Source organism: Canis lupus, chromosome 37, assembly GCF_048164855.1.
Source record: "Canis lupus baileyi chromosome 37, mCanLup2.hap1, whole genome shotgun sequence".
In the NCBI taxonomy this organism is placed as follows: domain Eukaryota; kingdom Metazoa; phylum Chordata; class Mammalia; order Carnivora; family Canidae; genus Canis; species Canis lupus.
In genome coordinates, this window is record NC_132874.1 from 8,037,245 (window position 1) to 8,060,349 (window position 23,105).

The window sequence follows — 23,105 nt, forward strand, 5'->3', positions numbered from 1 at the left end:
TTTTTCATCAGGCTTATTGAGGTCTAACTTACATGCAGTATAATTCACCCCTGATAATATGCTGTCCTATGAGTTTTGATGAGTGCATATAGTTAGGCAACCACTAGTCCAATCAACAAATGAAATAGCTCTGTCACCACCTGTGCCCTTTGTAGCCAACCATACCCTTCATTCTCAGCCCCTGGCAACCACTCATCCATTGTCTGTTTCTATGGCTTTACCTTTTCTTCTTCTATGACATCTTGAATGCTGCAGTTCAATATCATTCTAGCTGTGAGTGTCCTTGTTAGTATTACACAAGATGTGTGATAACCTATAAGCTATTTTTAAAAGGATTAGGCAAAAATAAGTAAGTGCAAGAGAACTGGAAAAGAAAAGACAGGATATAGGGAAGGGAAAAAGAAAGACCAAAAGTAGAGTGTATAGTTGATGTTGCTGTCCACGCTGTTTGAAAACCTTGTCTGTCACAGCGGTGAGCAGACCCATGGCGCTGATTGGAAACTTTGGTGAGCTAACTCATTGCACTGCTTGGAAACCTGAGAGAACACACAGCTGGCTGCATAGAGGGAGAATCCAGGGTACTCACAAAGAGTGAGAAAGAAGGGCTGTGTGTCTTCTACCACAGTGGCAGATAAGTGGCAACCGCTGTCTGCGGTGCTGAATATCAATTACCTGTTAGCACATGCTTATATATCTTAATTTCAGATTCTGGTGACTTCTATCTACCTCTCCCAGACATTCAGATCTGGGTAAAGGAGCAGGTTTTGGAGAAGAGAATCTAACATGAATTTGGGAGACTACTTTTACAGGGATACTTTGAGAAAATAAGAGAGACGTTTGTTTTGAAATAATTTTCAAATAATTGCAGTTGCCATTAAATTTTGTTTTGTTTTGTTTTGTTTTCATAGGCAGTTAGGAAGATAAATTCCCTCTTCTACTTCTCCTGACCCATTTATTTTTGTGATTAACGATTTGCACCTCAGATTAGTTTAGCCGTTACTTTCCTCCTGGGTTTACTACTCTTTGGAAAGTTCTTGTGGTTAAGTGTCTTGAGATTTGAGTTCTAATCTCAGCTGTGCACCATCTAGCTGGCTAACTGCCCTACTGCCTCTTAGGGCTCAGGGATAGGGTTGTCAGGCTTAGCAAATTAAAATATAGGCTTCTCAGTTAAATTTGAATTTCCAATAAACAACAAAGATTTTTTAAAGTGTGTCCCTTGCTGAGATAAGATGCTAAAATATCCCGAAATATGCAAATACTTTGAAATGTCAAGTGGTTGCATTGTTTAAGACGATATTCTTGACTTGTGGGTGACCCCTAGCGATTTAGGAGAACAAATAGTAGGTAACCCTTGTCAAGGAAGTTACTTTTGGATTCTAAGTATCAAAGGTAGCATCAATTCGGTGAAATCATCAGGTTGTGATGGTCCTTGTAGTTCAAGGTGTGCACAAAAGAGTGTCCATTTGGGTAGATAGTGAAGATACCTCTAGAGCTATTAATATGCAAGGGGATGACATCATTCCTAGTTCAGGTGAATTATATTTCCTGTGATTTTTTTTAAATGTCTTTTCTTCTACTTCTCTTTTTTCTGTTTGCTCATCAGCTCGTGGTCTCCCATTTGTGTTTTAAATCTTTGCTGTTTAAGATGTCAGCCCATAAAAAATAGATTTTTTATTTAGTGCCCTGGCTACAGCATTGCTGATTTTTATTTATTTATCCATCTTTATCCCGCCTGAGGGAAAACAAGTATTTAAAATGCATTGTTGTCTTCATCTGTGAGTAGATAAATTTAGTACTTATTTGCAATGGTGCCATAGTCTACTTTCTTACTCCTAATTTTGCCGCCAGCAATTACTGGGCCACAGTCTTGGCAGAATGTCTATACCCTGGGTGTCTCTGTAGTCTCTCTAGGCATTTAATCATGATAAGATGGGTAAGAGTAGAATGAACAATGGAAATGGACATTAGATCATGATGGTTAATTCTTACCAAAAAGTAAATTTAGCTCCAACTTTTAGCTTTTTAGAAAATGACTGTATTAAAAATTTCATAAGTTCATCTGTCCATCAAAAATCTAGTGAGTACAGATCAGAATAACAGATTAATGTTAAACATGATTTCTGAGTGGCAGGAAATTTTGTTCTAGATGGAGCTGATGTCTCATACATACATGACTGACAGGTTCATAATGGCACATTACATTTACTCTCCCACTCTCTCCTGTGTAGATAAAAAAAAAAAAAAACAGTTACAATAAAGGTAGTCACATTTCCGATAACTTACTGTTAACTCATCATGTAATGGTAAGTTCTTTCAGTTAGTACTCAAGCAATATATTTTATATTGATTTTCTCTTGGTGATGCCTCTGGCTCCCTAAATCATTAGGTATTTACTAAAAGGTAAGTTGCAAAATAAGATTATGGCTTTCTGAGCATAGATAACTCAATACTTTAGTGAATAGAACCTGCTAATAAAAATTGGCCTTCTAAATGTCACCTGGCACTTATGGCCCGCAGAGCTGGACAGCTCTGGTTCCGGGGAGGTCATGGCAGAGTAACTGTCCCACAAGAGAAAGCTCAATGTCAGGATAATGTAGATTTACACTCCTCCTGCAGTCCTGCAGTTGGAAGTGAAAGAAACAAGATTAGTACATTGTGCTTAGCACAGGATAGTGGACAGTCTGGAGCTGAGACATAGTTTTTTCTTCCTTTTTTTTTTTTTTTGTTATAACCCCTAACCATCGAAATAACTTCACTTAGCTAGTTTTGTTTTCCTCATATAAAATGGAGAAGTGTTGAGCTAAGGGGGATTTTAGTGATCCCAACTCAACCATCTCATCATCACCGTGAAGACTCTAGTATCCAGATGGATTAATTGAGCTACTTAGTTGCACAGATAATACTGGTAGAGTTAGGGGCAGGACTTGGTTCTCAGATTTTTATTTAATGCTCTTGCAAATGTGGTCAGACAGCATGAACTCAGAGGCTAGGTTGGGGTCTCGGTAAACTCATGTCTGAGCCAGATGACCCTTTCAAGTTAACAGTGTCCTCGAACTCAGCTTCCTCATCAATCAAGTGGAGGTAATAGCACCTGCCCTGTTTACCTCTCAAGGCTTTAATGGGTATCTAGTGAGATAACAAAACATAAAGTTCCAAAAAAAGGTACCGCATTATTTATTTATTGTCATGTAATAATCTTAGCAGCTTAAAGAACAAGCATTTATTGTCTCATAGATTGTGTGGATCAGGAATCCGGGCCCAAAGTAAATGGATGTCTCTGGCTTGTGGTCTTTGATAAGCTCCTTAATAAACAAACCCCTGGTGTCATCTGAAGGTTTGACTTGGGGGAGTGCCAGGAGAGGTCTTTTTCTAAGGTCAGTTACATGATTATTATCAGGATTCTATTCCTTGTGTGTGGATGTCTCTATAAGACTGCTCACAACACGGCAGCTAGCTTCCTCAGACCAAGTGAGCAAGAAAGTGAGAGAATATGAGCAAGATGGAAGCAAGTCTTTGTAACCTACTTTTGGAAGGCACATCCCATCACCTTTGTTGTTCTCTATTTATTAGAAGTGAGCTACTAGGTCCCCACACTCAAAGAGCACAGATGACACAAGGGTGCCAATATTGGGAGATGAGGACCATTGTGTCCATCTCAGAGGTTCCTACTACAAAGATTATTCTCAGTTCTATCATAGTTACAAGGAAAGCATTAGATATTAGATGTATGCTTGCTTTAATGAATGACAGGCTTTTACAAAAAGAAGAGGTGTTAATATCTTCATTTATCACTATTGATTGACTCTCTGCTCCTATAAGAGATTTGAAGTGGCGTCCACATCTGCTTTGCATATACTCTATTCCTCCTGTTTAGAATGCCTTCCTTCTCAGCCCTTGTGCACCTGGAGAATTGCCAAGTCATCTTCTGTGAATCCACCCAAATGTTGCCTCTTGAACATGTTCCTGTGGTTCAACTATTGTGCTTTCTAACGTGAACTGGGCCATAGGACACTGTATAGTCTGGAATACGGTTATATTTTCTAGTTGTATCACAGTTCATTGATGTGTCTTACCAGAGGAACAGTAATAAATGACCTTGGGCAAGGGACCCATGTCTTACTGGTTAGTTCTATTTTGAAGACTAGACCTTCAATGATTTATAAAGAATCCTTGAAACCTTTGCATTTACCTTGCTAGGGGTGGAGAAACATATGAAAACCTTTTATCAAAGTGGGGGCAGAGGATCACCTGCATCCCAAGACTTGAAAGGCTTTAAAAGTAGATTCCTGGGGGGCAGCCCTGGTGGTGCAGCGGTTTAGCGCTGCCTGCAGCCCGGGGTGTGATCTGGAGACCCTGGATCGAGTCCCACGTCAGGCTCTCTTAGCCACCCCTCACAACCCTGAGGGAAAAAAAAAAAAAAAAAAAAGTAGATTCCTGAATCTTGCTTCAGGCTTACTGAACAAGAACTCTGGGGTTGATCCCAGAAATTTGTATTTTTACCAAGGTGATTCTGATGTAAAGCTTGATAAGCCCCAGTCTGTAGGAGCCCTCTGAAGTTTATGAGTGACAGCATCCATCCAGGTGTTCTTATTTGCCTTTCTATTGGCTATGGTTCATGATTATGGTTCTTCTAGGACACCAGTGGTTGTAAAATGCACCATTATATTGTGCACTATTAAGAAAGAAAAAAGAAATCGACTCTGCTGGTTATAATTTTAAGAGTCCATAAAGATCCATTCAATTAGAGAGATGTTAAAATACAAGAAAAATCTCAGTCAAAGCAACGTGACAAAATATCTTTGTTTTCTGACTTGACCAGATTCTATAAGATACTCTCTATTCTACTTCCTGAAAACTTATCTTTTAAATTCATTCATTCATCCATCCACCCAACCATATGTTCATCCCACATATATCATATAAAGTTATTGACAGCCTATTGTGCCAGTCATGGTGTTTGGCAGAGGTGATACAGGGTGAATGTGATGTGTCTCATGGGGCTTACTCTATAGGGGAAAAACAGAAGCCAAACAAACACACAAATCAATATATACCTGCTAATTAGGATAAGTACAATAAAGGACAAAGAGGAATTGTCACCTAGTAGTTACCAGACAGAGAGGTTCAAAGGAATTGGAGAAGGTCTTGAGGATATACCCCTGGGCGGGGAGGATGGGGATAAACGAACGGTTGTCTCTGAAGAAGCTGGAAGTAATGGCAGGCAGGAGGTCATTTGCATTAGCTAGGCTCACACCGATGACTTCTTTGGGAGTGGCACATGAGGCTGCATGCACAAAGGTTTACTTTCTCATCATCCAGTTGACTGATGTCTGGAAAGGCCAGCCATCCACAGGTTCAACAACTGAGGATGGCTGACACTGCAGTCAGAAGGAAATGGTGAGGGGAAGCAGGTAAGGGAGAGCTATTATTAACTCCTTGGCAGACGCAGCCTTTCAGAACCGGCCCCTATGCTGGGTCTTGTCTTCCTTTCTCCAAACATTCTTTGGGTTTGAATTCCCTTCTGGGCTTCCACTGCCATGTGCCTTGCTGTGAACTGAACTTAATACTCTGAATCATCAGTGTCATTCTGAGATGGATTCTTTACAATCCTTAATGTGACAAACTGGATTGATCCCCTGCCCGCTACCTGCCAGCTTGCAGCAATTTCTCCTTAAATCTCTTTTCTCTCTCTCTCTCTCTCTCTCTCTCTCTCCTCCTACACTATGCAGGAAAGAAAAGGCATTTTCCTGCAAATGCTCCTCTATTACACAGTGTGGAGAAGCAAGATGATAGGGTTCTGAGTTCCGGAGTCCACTCTTGCCCTCATCGCCCCTTCATGCTAATTTGAAGCAGTGGAATTCTGCAGCCTTGTCAACTGCCTAAATGCACTTTAATCTTTATTTTGGGAGACTTTTGCACAAAATTGAATCAATCTGGGTGTCATCCAGCAGCCTAAAACAAATGAAATTGTAGAAATGTTTATCATCGAGTGGGGATTTGAATATCCACCCTTCCCCCAAACCTGTTATAAAGAAAGGAAGCAGATCAGTTGTCTCTGGGAGATTTAAAATAAAAGGTACTTTTCATCTTAAAAATGGAACTCAGGACGCTGTTTGAGTGTGCTGTGCATTCAGTATTCACAGGGTAAAACATAAAAGAAATAACATGGATTTAAAAAAAGATATTATTTTTCTACTGCATGCTGCTTCTACCAAGCCACCTGAGAGGTGATTTGAGAAGGGCATTTTAGAATAAAGACATTGTTCTGACAGCAAATACAAATGAAATAAAATTGGCCCAAGGCTTTGATGCCGGAACCCACATGGAGAGCTGAGACATAGCAACACGCTAGCTTAATGCACTAGAGGAATAGAACCAGCATAATTTGTAGAAGTGTGTGAAGCAAAGATGAAAGAGGAAAATATATATATATTTTTTAAATTTTAAAACATGCACAGAGATTAGAACAGACTTTTCTGGTTGTATTAATTCCTTTATTGCAAGAACTCACCGATAAATACAATAAGGGGACAGAGTTAAGCTATAATTTTTTTGTCTCCATTGTCTAGGGAAGACATGTGAGTGGGGAGGAATAAGCAATTTTCTTCTCATTTTAAAGAAAGTAAATAGAACAGAGGTTCCTGGGTGTCTCGGTTGGTGGAGTATGTGACTCTTGGGCTTGGGGTAGTAGGTTCAGGTCCCACATTGCATGTTGAGATTACTTAAAAATAAAATATAAAATATAAAATAAAGAAAGAGAAGAAAGGGTGGAAGTCTTCCTCTGGGTGCTAATGAGATTCTGGCTTCTGGATCGTGGGTATGACATAATCCTGAAACAAACCTGATACGTGCTACATGAGTGGTGACTCCAATTTTCCTCACCTGTGAGCTTTGCCCTAAGAGTGAGGAAGTTGCCTGAAATGGCTTCCCATCAGCTAGGCATAAAACAAGTGAGAAAGGAACAAAAATACAAGAAAATGAGACAAAAGCTATCTCAGACCTCCCAGGCGACCCTATGTCCATGAGTTATTCCTGATGAATGGGTATAAGAGTTTAAGAAGAAATAGGAACTCAGCCATTTAACACACCTTGAAGGGGGCCATTTCCTATTGCTTTTAGATCAATCATCAAGTACCACAGCAGAAGGCTGGAGGAAAGATCCCGAGAGCTTATTTTGTGTATTAGTGAAGAACACATTGTGCATTAAGAAGCAGTATGGTCAGTCGAGGTTTGTAGAAGGCAGACACGGTTGATAACTGAAACTGTTCCTATACACCGCTAATTCTCTGGCTGTCATTTGAACAGCTAAAACAATGCTGGCTGATTTTAGAAAAGACACTCTTTGAAGTCCTTTCCCCGCTCTTTAAATCTCTAAACAAAACAAACGAAGGCTATGCATAAGCTCAAATTAAAATTGCATTTTAATCTCATTCCTTAAATAATTAAACTCGTCATTTTTTTCCCTCTTCTTAATAAATGATTTAGCCTGGAAGGGAGGTCACTTAAGGTGTGTCTAGCATTGATAACAATGTGAAAATAACAGTGTTCAAATTCAAGCTCTAGTGCTTATTAGCCATGTGATCTTGAGCAAGATGCTTACATTTTGAGCCTCAGATTTTTCTTGTATAAAAATGAGATGAACATCTATTTTTCAGGGTTACTGTAAGTATTAAATGAGATACGTTCAATTGCTTAGCATAGTGACCAACATGTGCTGGCCACAAATAATTTCCCTTCTAAGAATTAATATTTAGATTAGATTTCATTTCTCATAGAAGACCTACAAGAGGAAACATAGGGGCACCTGAATGGCTCAGTGGTTGAGTCATGATCCTGGGGCTCAGGTCATGATCCTGGGGTCCTGGGATTGAGTCCGGCATCAGGCTCCCTGGGAAGCCTGCTTCTCCCTCTATGTCTCTGCCTCTGTCTCTCTGTCTCTCATGAATAAATAAAATCTTTTTTTTTTTTAAGAGGAAAAGTAAAAAGCCCCAGATTTTCAAGTTTTTTATGCCTATAATTTTTTTCTTAACTGTGAAAGTAACATACTCTAACAAAAAATTAAAATAAAAGACATTGAAAGAAAAAAATGATAGTGGTCTCCCTTATCTGTGCTTTCTGCTTTCTACAGTGTTAGTTACCCCAGGTCAACCACGGTCTGTAGGCAGATGGTACTCCTTCTGACTTATTGTCAGAAGGTCAGGATACATCCCAATGCCCGATTCATCCACCTCACTTCATCTCATCTTGGAGGCACTGTTATCATCTTGCATCTTCACAAGAGGAAAAAGGGTGATATAGTACAATAAGATATTTTGAGAACAATCATGTAATTCTTTTTACAGTATATGGTTTTGATTGCAATTGTTTTCATTTATAATTGCAATTTCTATTTTATTACTGGTTATTGTAGTTAATCTCTTACTACATCTAATTTATAAATTAAACTTTATTATAGGTATGTATGTATTAGAAACAATGTAGCATATCTAGGGCATGGTACTGTCTGCAGTTTCAGGCATCCACTAGAGGTCTTGGAATGTATCCCCCATGGATAAGGCAAATTGCAGTATTATCCATAATCTCACCACTCTTCATGGTTGTAGGTTATGAATTTTCTGCATTTATCGTATTCTTTAAAAATATTTTAACATTAGATATTATGTATGTATATAATTAAAGCAAGAAAGTATCTTTTCTAAAATTAGACAGCTTTTCAAATTCGAATGAGAGCAAAACAATTGCAACATGGTATTTTTTTCTTTCTCTGAATAAAATGCCATTAGCATTTCCTTATATTAGTCAAAATTTTTGACACATCTAATTTTTATTGATTGTATTTCCACGTATATGTCATAAACAGGATATTTTCTATGTTTTGTTATTGAAATTGACATTGAGATAAATATGTTCACATGTTTTCAAAAATGTACTTAATTTCTAAGTGCTTTCTGTAAATAGACTTCAGGGTAAATGAATACGAACATTTTTAGGACTTTGGAAACATTGCCAAACTGCTTTCCTATAGAATTGGGTCAATTTATATCCCTCCAGCAACATGAGAGCCTCACTTCCTGGTTTCACCTCTACCTCATGAATGTTGAACAGTATTATTGAAAAAGTTTTGCAAAAATGAAAAGTGGTATTTTTGCTATATTAATTTGCATCTCTTTATTACTGTGTTTGAATGCTTTCTCCTTTTGTGAATTGTTTGTTCACACTCTGTGCCCATTTGGCTGTAGGGACCCTCATAGTTTCCAATCCATTTAAATGTACTTTCTCTATAGAGAAGATAAACACTTGGTCATACCACTGTGAATATTTTACTACTTTATTTAAAAATTTTTTATACATCTGCTTTAAAATTTTACAGTTGTATTTATTCCCTTCTTACAGATCTCTTTTCTCTCAAAGTTATCCCTTAGGAGAAAGTCCTGGGATTATTACTCCTTTTTCTTTTGAAAATGTTGCTACCCAAAGGGGTTCTATACTGTACCAAGAAAAGCCGATTATTTCGTGTGTGTGTGTGTGTGTTTGTGTGTGTGTGATTCCAGTTAAGAGAACAAAAGGAAGAAAAGATCATGAATACCAATCTCAAACATAATGAAAATGATTCATAAGTTTGTTTTTCCTTAAAAAATCCAAATGCCCATAAAACTTCATTGTGTGGTTTCAAGGCTTGAAGAGAATCGGAAAGAGTTGCTGACAATAAAATGGAATGTTAAAACCAGCAGGCTTCTTGACAGATGGGAGAAACTATGAGTTAGTTATATGAGGAGCTGTTTGAGACAACAAGGGACAGTATAGTGAGTGGCACATCTACCCAGACTTAGCTGCTCTCAAACACTTTTCCTATTTGCGTTGGCCTGAGCCTGCCTGTGACAGATCTAAGTGAATCTGTGAATAGCCAAAGAGAGACGAATGATTTCCCAACAGAAGGAAACCTCTAAGAATGTGATTCTTCCTTACACTAATAGGGAAACAGTCTGAAAAGTCTTTCTCAGCTTATGGTCCCAATTAGTCTATCTCAATACTCTTTAAAGCAAATTCTGTAACCTGCCCTGCACCCCCCCCCCACCCCAACAAACATAGTTGGCCACATTCACAAATTTCACTGAGCAAGGCATTTTTTCATCTGAGAACAATCTTTATTTTAAAATTTTCTTTCCAGACATTAATTCTAGAGAAAGAGAAATCAAACCAGAAATTCTGTACTTCTCTCTGCATATAAGAAAGTTATGAAGCCATGGGTTCTGCATATAAATGTGCTGAGCAAAGAATTATAGAGACACCACACCTGGCTGCAAGGAATGTACGATGCAGGAGCCTGTGCCGAGTGCATGGTGTAAGGGACATGGAAGAGATAAAGTCAGATAAAAATATTAAAGATATTAAGTCAATATAGGAATGGACCAAGAACACCACACATGACATAAAAATCAGAGGAGATGTACGTTGATTCACCTATTATATGTAATAGTAAGTGTAATATGGGTCATTTGTGATGAGCATCAGATCCTAGGGGACCTTCTGTGAGGTACCCCTTCATGATAAAAATTCTCTCAGTAAGGTGAAATAGAAGGGAAATCCTGCAACTTTACAAGGAGGAGCTATGTAAAAGCTACAGCTAACACCATACTTATGACAGTGTGTGTAGGTTATCTTACAAAATCTCCAGAAAAGCTGTTAGAACCAATAATCCTAGGGATGGCAGGAGAAGGTCCATTTGGTCACTGTATACCATGCTAAAGACTTTGGCATTAATTTCTAAGTGATGGGAGCCTTGGAATACCTTTGGACTGAGGAGTAATTGGTCTGATTCTTATTTGAGGACACTCTTTCTGGCAGATGAGTGAAGACTGGTTTCAAGAGTTTGGTACAATGAGCAATGGGGCCAACTAAGAGGATTTTTTCAGTGGTTCCTGTGTGAAATGATGTGGGACTAAATGAGAACAGGGGTGGATGGAGAGCAGAGAGGATCTCCTGTAGAAGGCGGAGGTATCAGAGTACAATGAATATGGGAGCAAGGGAGAAAGAGGAGTCAAAGATAATGTTCAAGGTGCCTGGCATCATTTGAAAACAAATGTGCATCAGTGATCCTGAGTTGTTCAAAGCACCAAGAAGGAAGTGTGCACCTGAGATGGAGGTGAGAAAAGAAAAATAAAAACCCAAAGTGCATTTTTCTAAATGAGCCAAAATACACTGGATGTTGTGATTCAAACATGCAGGCTGGGATTATAATTTATTAGTTTGGACCAGGTGATTTTTTTGGTGTGATTTTGAGCTTTGACCTCATCTTTGGGTGGGAGTTTTGTACATTACCTACACCATCACGAAAGCTAATTTTAGGTCCGAAAGATCCCTTCTGCAAAGATCTGCCAACACATGGCAATGAAGGTTTCCTTCGGTAGTTTCTAAATATGAGCATCTATAATGACATAGAGTCTGAACATAATAGGTTCACATTCTGACTTTTCATCCTTCATGTGTTCAGTTCTTGGATGTCAAATGTGAAATATTAGCAGTTGAAGAAGAGACTTTTGAGTGAAAAATGCCTTTGCTTCCAGGAAGGCTTGCTGCTTTTTCCTTTTCATTCCTCTTCACGTGGGAGTAGATATTAGCCTTTTTAGTTCTTCGGCTATTATTCTGGGGCGGGCAGCGGGGAGGGGATGGGGAGGTGGGAATACAGATAGAAGCCAAGAGTATATTTTAAAAATCGAAGAGCATCAAGACATCACAGCCTGAGTTGGCCATCAAGATTTACAATTACATTTCCATCACAAAGAGCCTGGCCCATCATATTTGGCCATGACCATTTATGTTTTGATTTCTATTTCTTTGGCGGGACAACACCCCAATTAGACAGATGAGCGTTTCGTTCTGATTTTGGAGCATATCCTTGCTGGCCTATGTTACTCCAGGGCTCTGGGGTCTTCCACTGTTCCACGGTGCCTGCTCGATGAGTTCTTAGCATAGAAGAAGCCATGCAGGTTGATACACCCATGATAATTTAACCTGCACTATGGCCTAATTACCTGGATAAGAGACTAGAATTTTCCCTGAAGTTTCTAAGTTCTTTACGTCCAAGTGCTTTTCACTTGTGTTATGTAAATCAAGTGGAGGTGAAGGGGTGGGGGTGGAAGGGAAAGAGTCTGGAATTTATTTTTCCCTCCTTACATCCAGTAAGTGGGTCAGAATGTCTACTTTAGCCTCCTGGTAGCCAACAGGGTTCTTTAAAATCTCACAGGAAAATCCTAACTAGAGAATCATTATTATAAAAGGGGTGTTATTGCTGCAGATTCTGGCTTGTGTGGAAAAAGAACCATTTTCATTCAGAATTCAGATCTTAACACAATAAATAGCTCACCCGTTCACAATTGTGTATTATGTCACACGTAGGTTCACTGTATATCTTCAGAGAAAGAAATATAAAAGGAGAAACCAGTGGACTTGTACTCCTTGTAAGAAATGGAACCCTCGGTTAGCAGGGCTTCCCTGGCGTTTCAAACCATTCTAAGAAGAAAAAAAAAATTAAAAGTGACTCCGTGGACAGATTTTCCTTTCTTCAGGGTAAGAGCTGCATTTCATTACTTTAAAAATGCTCGTTCATTTAAACAACACTAAATGCTTCCTGGTCTGGATATATAAAATTATTGGATGGCCACTGCTGGCCATTCATCTGAGACCCTGATGTGCCACAGTCGATTTTTGAGAACCGCTCTGCCACTTAATGTGACAAACATCCAGCCTTGCAGTTTAAGAGATCTTTGAGAAAGGCCATCCCCACATGAAATGAATTTAACAGCAGCAATTTGTCATTTTGCCCTTCCTTTGCTGGGGAAAAAAAATGCTGGTGATTTCTTTTGACTTAAACTGGGCATTCAAAAAGCTGTTTTTATTAATGAATCATATTAAGCCACTAGTGAAAGGCTCCCTGACTCTGTTTAAATAACAGGCTATGATTCTTCTCCCCTCGAGCTCCCCCCTCCCACCCCCATTTGGCTCCGCTGCTATTAATTGAGGAGTTTCTTTGTTTCTTTCCTAATGAAGCTAACAGAACACATCTGTCAGGTGCTCGTATTCTTTGCCTGTCTATAGTATGTAATAGACCAGCTGGAGGCTATAATGCTACACAATACCCCTGGCCGTTACAGCAACTATTTATTCCTGGGCTTTTCCTCCGAAAGGGATTTGAAAAAAAAAAAAAAAAAGTCTGAAATTTGGGCCTAATTGCTATTTACCCAGCGATAGACACCTGTTCTAGCTGAGACATTGGCTCATGAATCCTACACCTGAGACCTTAGGGAGAGTAGAGGGGAGATTTCAAGCAGCTGCCAGTCCATTTAGATAAAGAGAGCTGTAGCTTGCAGGGTTTGTGTGTTTATATGTATAGGCATATATTTTTAAATACTGTATGTTTAGTATGCACACCCATAACCAGAGGGTATATATTAAAAGCCATGTACTATTATTTCACGGTCAATTGCTTATCTGAAGGCTGGACGCACACTGCCGTGCAGCTACAACTGTGACCGCTTTAAAAATAGTGCGCTGGGGCTGAATTCAATACCAAGAGCGGGCGCCTGTCCTTCAAAAGGTCCATTCCAGGCCTCGGGAGGGAAATAATTTCTCAGGATGAATCAAGAGAGAAATTTAATCAAACGTAACTTTTCTTGGAGGGATGCAACTTTGCTTTTTGTCATTCCCCTCGCCCAGTACTGTGGACTTTCTTCCTTAAGACCTATTGAAATGGTTCAATCTTCTGGTTGTTTACTTTTTGATGTCAATGAAACTATTTATCTTTCCTTCCTTGGTATGCCTTCCTAATGCCTCTTTTACCCAGTAGCGGCTACAGAGAAAGAGCTCATGGTCATAGTGACGATAATTTACTTCTTGGGAAAAATAAGAAAAGCAAAAAGCAATTAGTCATGGAGACTATGTCACATAAGTTAGTACAGCACGTAATGTTAAGTTTAGTAGTTAGAAATTCAAGTTTATTAAAATGCTATCAGATCACAAAAAGTACTGCTTTGCATTTTGTAAAAAAAAAAAAAAAAAAAAAAAAAAAAAGGAGGGACGCCTGCGTGGCTCACTGGTTGGTCTGCCTTTGGCTCATGGCCTGATCCCCATGTTCTGGGATCGAGTCCCACATCAGGCTCTCCACAGGGAGACTGCTTCTCCTCTGCCTTTGACTCTGCCTCTCTCTGTGTCTCTCATGAATAAATAAAATCTTAAAAAGAATGGAAATTACAGTAATAGTATGGGTACACACATGTATATGTGTGATATACATGAATGTGTATGTATATGTGTGTATATATCCATATCCATATATATATATATATCTCTGACATCATGCACTCCAATCTCACTGCCCCCCCCTTTTTGCTGGAGGTACATTTATGTGGAGAGAGAAGACTGGGGATACAGAGATTTAGCACAAGCTCATTGGCAACAGAACAGAAATAAAACGTTATTGCCTTGCTATTTTATCTGGCCTCTACTCAGAGGACATTCCTGCTGCAGAGGGCTGGCCAGGTAGGGCAGGTGGAGGGAAGTTTAGATGGGGAGGAAGGGGAAAGCAGAAGGAGGTTGATTTTTTCCCCCCTTTTCTTGCCTTTTGTGTCTTTTTTCCATTTGGTCTGACTTGAGCTTTTCGACGTATGCCCCATTGGTATTGCTGGAATAACCTCCCATTGATGTACTGTTTTGAGAAATTTGGCCTCACCGAGCTAATCAAATAATGCTGCCAAACAACACCTAATTTGTTACCAAACTAGAAAATTATTTTATTATTTCTCCCAAAGGATATGTGAGCTATATTAGATCCTGGTGTGAGAATTCATGAAATGAAATTAAAAGGGTGAAAGGAGATTTCAATCCAAAGCAGAAATACGAATCATAAATGCAATAAAAATCATCTGAGAGATAGCACCTGCATGCGCGCATGCGCACATTGCACACACACACACACACACACACACACACCCATGCTTGTTAAGAAATTCCCCTCGGTCTCATCTGCAGTCAGAGATGACCGAAGAGTCAGAGCCTTAGGAGGTGGCTGGGACGACAGGGGAGATGGACAGTACTCACATACAAATGAGAGCTTTGCCTCGGGGCTCACACGGTTGGGTAGAGAGCTGATGCAGAGACGGAAATTCATTTCCCAAGAGAAGGAGAGGAGCGTGCAGGGAACGCAGGGTCACACCAGAACAGGTGATAATGAAATTAGAGTTAATGAAGGCTGGAAGAAACCAAGGCCAGATGGGTTGGAGGAACTGTTATCCGAGATCCACACTGAAACCAGACATGGTATCTCGGTGCAGGAGAACTCAATTGTTGGAGGCACACGTTGGGAGAGTTTGGGGAAGTGTAAGAATCACCCCCTCCCCACTGCACCCCTGTCTCAGAGGGAGGTTGTCTCTGGCTTCCACGTGACAAGATGTTGAAAGTGGATGATTCTAGGAGGCAGATTACTTGCCTTGCCCAGGGCAAGATGGGCAATGTGTCTGAGCCTCAATTTCCTTTTTGGTAAAATGGGTATAACTATATCTAGCTTCCCCTTCTTGGAAAGATTGCATGAGGTAGTTTTTGCCGAAAATACAGATACACAGACTTGGTATCAAATATACGATAACGCTATCATATTTCTTCGCAAGTAATTTGTTTATTCTTGTCAAAATGCCAGTAAAGGCCATGCCAGCTAATCCATGCAGATCTCTTCTTTCTAGAACCCCCAGAGTGAGCATACTACATCAGAAAAGATTAGTGAACCCCACATACATTTTGCTGTTCTTAGTAGGTTTTTGCATCTGCGGTGTATTATGAGAGATGAAGATTTTGTCAGAAGGAGCCAAGAAACTAAGTGATGCAGAGATAATACACAGGACAATTGTTTAAATAAGAGTTAATGTCATTGCAGGGATCAGTGTCGGTCCTGTAATAAAATGGATTTGGGGCTTGACAGAGGTATAGATTGAACCAGATAGATATAGATTGAGCTTTTCCTCAATACCACTTTATTTTCATAATACCACTTTATTAATTGCACATGAAGAATTTTGTGCTTATTTTATGGGCAAGCTCCCTTTCTGTGGCCCTGATTCATTTGCCTTAGAGCACAGTCCTGGACCTTTGGGAGCAGGGGATAGTGTTGCATATTATAGTATGTGATAAGTACTTGCGGCTGCTCAAAATCTGGATACTCAGGACACCTGGGTGGTTCAGTGGTTGAGCGTCTGCCTTTGGCTCAGGGTATGATCCAAGGGTCCTAGGATCAAGTCCTACATCGGGCTCCCCGCAGGGAGCCTGCTTCTGCCTCTCTCTTTGTCTCTGCCTCTCTCTGTGTCTCTCCTGAATAAATAAATAAAATCGTAAAAAAAAAAAAAATTCTGGATACTCTTACTTTCAACACTTCCCATACTGAATCCTATCTTCCCAAGTAGGTGCCAGACACCTCATCACCATCCTACCTGGAAGCCAGGGTTCAGGCACATGCCTGGGCTTCGCCAATCAGATGTGTACATGTGAGATTTGGATGCCACTGAAGCATCACTGGAGACCAGTCTCATGGCAAGCATGGTGGCAGAGGTCTTCAGTTTTCTGGCCCTGGTGCTGGCAGTTTCTGACATCCAGGTCTGAATATCATATTACCAGATGGCATTCAGAGAGTATTTTGATAGCAAACAACTTGGTCTAGATCTCTGACCCTTCCAAAGATTCTGAGAGCTACCAAACACCTTTTAAGAAAGTTTTTTTTCCACTGACTAGAATGGATTCTTGTTGTTTGCTATTAAGACTCTTGACCATTGCACATGTGTTACATATTTTCATTAAGCATAATGCAAAATTTTCAGTTTAGTAGTATGGTGGAAACAGGAGTTCCCCCTCCCCCCAAGCATTCATTTACCCTTCTCTTGGTAATCCCTGATACTTTGTGGGGAAGATGGTGTGATCCATGATTCTGTAGCTTAGTCTTCTGACTAGGGCCAAATTAACTCTACCCTGATTCTAGGGACAGGTCACGTGGCTCAAGATGATGCTAATCGATGTAATTCTATTGTTAGTCATAGTTATTGAGCGAATATTTGGAGATATAGGAGGAAGCCTTCCAGATGTTTCTATGAAAAATCTCAGAGAGTTTCCAGAAAGAACTCTTTCTCTCTCTGCATATCAAGAGAGATGTATCAACCACAAGTAGGAAGCCAGCTCCAAAATAAATAGAATGGAAGACATGGCAGGGAGCCATAAAGAAGCCATGTACTTGGTGACATCATTGGGCCACCAAATCTACCCAACGCAATCTTTCAGCCTAGAAATGGACTTTCTAGTTATGGGAATCAATTAATGCTTCTTTTGTTTACCACTTTGCTTTGATTTTTTGTTACTTGCAGCGGAATGCACCCTAACTTACCAAATAACTTAAAAACAAAAAAGGCAACAAGATGCTACTAATTGTATGACTCACCAATATGTTATAAACTATTAAGGGAGAAAGATCTGCCAATTTAACTCATATGATGTTTTTGTTACTTAGAATTTTTGTTCTCTATTCAGGGCAAAAGCTGTTTTATACGTATTTAGACTTTTATGTTTGTCATTTCTTACTTCTGTGTATATATACTTCAAAAGGAAAATAATAGTGAAACAAATTTGTCAAATGTTCTAAAACTTCTCTACATTCTATTTGCCTCCCCTCCAGATCGGTTTGTCTGCCTTTGCCTGGCCCTGTGCCCTGTGGGGCTAATCTCCTGAGCTTAGTGCCAATTGGATGCTGGTTGGTTCAGCCAGTAAAGGCACCACTAGGAAACAGGAGGGCATGAAAAAGGCAAGCTGGACATGTCTTCAAGCTGTGCCTCAGTGTGTCCGGTTGTGGCTATTCCCTCTGAGGCTATAGCTTCTCCAGTTCTTACCAAGCTCCTATTAAGATTTGCTCCCCATATTTCTTCAATCCTAGGAGTACTAATGGCTTCTGGATGGGATCACACTTTTGTAAGGAGTCCTTTAGGAGACATCTGTCTGTCTCAGTTAGTAGGGATTGTGACTCTTGATCTCGGGGTTCAGAGTTCAAGCCCTAAGTTGGGTGTAGTGATTACTTTAAAAAATCTAAAAAAAAAAAAAAAAAAAAAGAAATCCTTCCATTAAAGTCTTTTTATTTGCCTCACGATGGTAAGTTCTGATTAGCTACTGTCCTCTGACTGGTCCAGAATCTACCTCTTCTAGATAATTTTTCTATCAAAATCTCTGTCCATTCTCCTGCTCATCTCCACACCACTGTCACATGTGTCCCCTAACCACCCAGTACATTCAACTGTCCTCAAGATAAAACTCCATTCTTTGAAGACCTTATATAATCTCACCTCCAGATCTAATATTTTTTCTTCGAAAACACAATTTTTAAAAAACTTGAGCTCCTGGCATGCACCAGCTACTCTTCAGGAACTGTGGATGCAAACATAAGATAGATAGTCTCTGCATTTAGGAGACAGACAGGTAAACAAATAATTATACCAGAGGATGAATGCTACACATACAACCTATGTTTTGTTAGAGCACCACAGTTTAGGGACAAAAATTGGGTCACATTAACAGTCACAAGCATCATTATTATTTTTTTACCTGATTTGAGGAAGGTAACATAGGCCCTTGAGCTACCGTGCCCCACCTTAAATCCCTGTTCTCTCACTTACTCCCTGTGTGACTTCAGGCATACTCCCTAAACTCTCTGTATCTGTTTCTTCATTTATAAAATGAGGATAATAGTAATGACCATCTCCTAAAATAGTTATGAGAATTAAATAAATTTTAAAATATTTGTAAAGTACTTAGAACAGAGCCTGGAATGTAGTAATGGCTCAGTTAAAAGCTATTTTAGAGGGAGTTGTGTTAATGAGGCTCTTCCTCACAGCAAGGCTTTAAGTTCTCTTAAAAGCCCTCCCCACCTCCATCCTGCGCACAACCTATATCTTGTACTTCTCTAGGAGCACCTTGCCTTTGCTGTTCTTAGGCTCCGGCTTTCCTCAGGCCACCTTAGGAGAAGGGAACTTACTATACAAATGCATTAAATTCTGGTACTGGTTTTGGGAAGCAGTCTGGTGATTTCAGGAGGGTGAGGCAGCTGCTTTCCTTCTCATTCTCTCGTGGCCCCTGGGATCTCTACTTTGTGGCATTCGTGCTTTTCTCTACATGCCTCTGTATTTCTTATTCTCTGGCCACACTACCCTATACCTTCTTTTTTATTTTTTCCCCCAGGTTGGAGTTCGACACAGGGCTTGAACCCTGAGATAAAGGCCTGATCTGAGACCAAGAATTGGACACTCAACTAACAGAGCCATCTAGGTGCCTCAACTCAACTGATTGGCTCAGAGATTAACCTCACCCAATCAGATAGACTTAATGTGCTGAGTCTCCTTATATAGACCAATAGCCAGCTCACAATGATCCCCTCAGAGTGAGATACTCAACTTGGTCCAGCCAGGAGCTTCCTTTGTGCAAGGACTTATTTCACCCTGCTTTGTTGACTTGGGGAGCTTGGCTGGATCCCACATAGGATGTGGGATGTGGCAAGTGCCATGAGTCAGCACACTCTTACTAGCAAGGCACAAGCTTCACTCCTAGGAGACCAACATCTCACACTATGGGGCAGGGTCCAGACCCCGGTTCTCCTATCCTTCCAGGACACCTGGAAAGGAAGGTCTTCTCTTATAACATGAGACCCCAGCTGCCCTTCTGGAGACTCTCTGTCCAGTGTCCAACTTCTACCCCCTTCCTGGTGCTCTTGCTGAAACTCTGAAAGACTTCCCACTACTCCGCCCTCCCTTGATCTATGCCAGGTTTAAAACGGCCGGCAATCTCCGTCTTTAACCAACAGAGATGTCCCTCTGCTTCTTGCTGCCTGTGCTTTTGAAGGATTTTTTCACAGCATGACTATGATGCTTTTAGTACATGATTTTTCCTTTGTACTGATTTTTTCTTACACTTAAAAAATCATACAAAATTATTTGGGACACCAATGAAAAGTATAGACACCTGCTCTCACCCATAATTTCTACATTGAGCTTTTCATGAAAAATACTTAGGGATTTGGACTTTTAACACACATCCCCAAAGTCTTATTTCATGAGATAATTTATTTTATAATTATCTCTTTCCAGAACTCACAGACATTTCAGGTGTGTTTGAGGTGGGAGTGAGTAAGGAGGGCTGAGTTAGAGAATTTGGGGCCATCCTTATTTTACTGGCCAGGGCCACTCAGAGGGCTGTCCAGATACCAGCAGACTATGAGTGGACCGGGCGAGACATGTAAGGTGCTAAAGAACCTAAAAAAAGGATGAACGGGTAGGCATTGTCCCCACTTCCAGTAACCTTACAGTCAATAAGTGAAAATAAATTGTAATAGAGAAGAAGGGGGTGCTCTGAAATTAGGTATCAGAAGCTCAGGGAAGACTTCCCCAGAAAGACCACATCTAAGACTGAGTATGAAGAATGAGCATGCTACCTGGGCTATGGGTGCCCAGGCAGGGTGAATGCCTGCTGGTAGAGACATACAGTGAGGTTCACCCCAGAGTGTAAGGACAACAGGTGTAAGACAAGCTGGAGAGGCAAGAGAGTCCAAGTGACACCATGTCTTGCCAGCTGTATGACAACTCTTTTTTGTTTTTAAAGATTTTATTTATTTATTTGAGAGAGAGAGAGAGAAAGAGTGAGCACAAGCAGAGGGAGAGGCAAAAGGAGAAGCAGACTCCCCACTGAGCAGGGAGCCTGACGTGGGGCTCGATCCCAGGACCCTGAGATCATGACCTGAGCTGAAGGCAGAAACTTAGCCAACTAAGCCACCCAGGTGACCCTGTATATGAGTTCTTTATGAGAACATTTTGGAGGGTCTGCAGAAGACAGTGGTTAGGACAGACCACTCATACCCAAACCCTGCTAATCAGAACTGCACTGAACAGACTTCTGGGCATGGCTGGGAAATTGGGATTTAAAAAAACAGCAGTAGGAAAACACCAAAAAACAAAAACCCACCCCAAAAACATTGCAACAGGTAACTTTGATAAAGTTTAGGAATGTAGTCATTTGAGAAATCAATATCGAAGATTCAAACAACAAATTCTGCTTTATGGCTATGTATACATAGTAGAAAATAGTGTATCATAACAGAATTTGTAGATCCAGTTAAATAAGAAAATTCAAAGCATACTTACTGAGTTTAGGAGTGACTGTACTAGTCATGCAGGCATACTGCTGGGGGCATTATGAAACATTTTGGTTTTCTTCTTTAAACTTGCAAACTCAAAAAAAATGGGATTTTTGGTTTGCTTATTTGTGATCAACTAGATTTTTTTTTAACTCAGTAGAAGTAATCTCTTGGACCTAATTATTTGTCAATTTTTACATCAAATTTCATTCAACAAACGCAATTTACAATCCTCTCCTAGTTTGTGGTCCTCTTACTCTCATCTTCATTGGCTTTACCATTTTAATGGTTAAACTCAATCCATTGGATACCTTTTGGACACAAATTCATGCTCTATTTGTATGAGAGTCATGGTTTTAACTTATTTATAATTACACATTGACAAGGAATTCGCCTTTTAAACTCTATCAAGTGGCTCAGGAGTAAAGTATATTGGCTTAGTAGACATGCAATACTTCTCCCAATTGTAAGAATCTAGGAGGATCCTTGCCTCTGACCTGTCCTCCCAACCAATGTTACTCTCTCAGGGAAAAGTAATGTCGATTGAACTTTTTTGGCCTAAATGTTGAAGCTTCAGGTTTTTTTTCTGACCCGAACACTATTAATTTTCTATACATCACCATTTTTCTGACCCATCTGTGGAGTTTGTGGCGATAGTGATGACTAGCTGAAAGAGCATGCTATAACATTTACATAATAATAACTTACCTAATGGAGCTTGACAATCAGTGCAAATAAAAGGTGGGCAGGAAAGGGGAACCTAGCAGGCTGGGGGCTGTAGGGAGTTGGCATGTCTGGCTGGACCGTTAGGAGCAAAGAGAAACTGATGTGGCTATTGATAGGGTAGTGAAGCCAGCTTGCAGTGTGAGGGGTTAAATTAGGCTTACATCATAAACTGTTGGAGGGGAAAAAAAGGTTAAATGCTTTTGGTTTAAACATCAAGAGAGGATGTCACTACCAATGACTTTCCTTTTCAAAGAGGATTGAAGATGAAATTTATATTATCAGATAAATACATTTTCAAAAATGTGTGATGGGCAATTGATGGGATGAGCACTGGGTGTTATACTATATGGTGGCAAATTGAATTTAAATTTTAAAAAATGTAAAAAAAATAAAAATTTTAAAAAAAATGTGTGACTATGTCCTATGTTCCTATAGTGTAAACTGTGGTGGTTTTAAACAAACAGGAATATGTAAATAATTGCAGGAAGACATGAAAGAGTATTGTGTTAGAATTCTGTGGACAAACTCACACCCCATCAGCCACTCAGACAAAATTAGCACATTCCTAGAGCAACAGACTGTAGCAATACATTATTAAGAAGGCAGAGGGGCTAAGCAGTTTCATGTTACTGCAGTCTGATATTGTTTACCTTGAGAACATTCTTGATGAAGAAGAAAAAACACTGAGGCTCAGTAAACATTAGAAGGCTGTACGGATCACATCTTCTGTGTCTAATATTTTCATTTTTGTTTGGTCTGGTAAGGGACCTAAGGAACGGAGTGTCGTGCCTCAGTGATGAAGCAGGGCAGCTGACAGAAGATATTAAAAAATTGGTTGTAAATAATACTGGGTCATATCCCTTGTTTGCAAATTGAGACTTTGACTTTTTCTTGCCTGGATTCTCATTCTTCTTCTTCAGTCATTTCAGATTCACACTTTTACATTTGATTTACATTGCAAGTGTTCTATTTTCCTACACTGCAATCCAATCTGTATTTTTATTTCTTACTAAAAAGAAAGTGTTTGTTTTTCTAGCAATGCCTGTATTAGATAAGAAGCTGTCACTGTGTATCACTGTATACGGAAGGCTTAGCCATACTCCATGGGCAGGGGTGAGGAGGGATAAACCAAGTAACTAAAGAAATCATCTAGCATAGCTTTGGTAGGAAGAGCCCTTATTAC

General features: G+C 39.9%; 1 long non-coding RNA gene across 1 annotated transcript in view; it reads left to right on the top strand.

The window, feature by feature from the left end:
- Window positions 1-264: 264 nt before the first annotated feature.
- Window positions 265-23,105, top strand: part of LOC140626477 (uncharacterized) — a 36,402-nt gene continuing 13,561 nt past the window's right edge. Inside the window, exons 1-2 of the long non-coding RNA XR_012025655.1 lie at window positions 265-506; window positions 12,397-12,567. This is a non-coding gene — a long non-coding RNA (uncharacterized lncRNA). The remainder of the gene's footprint in view (window positions 507-12,396; window positions 12,568-23,105) is intronic.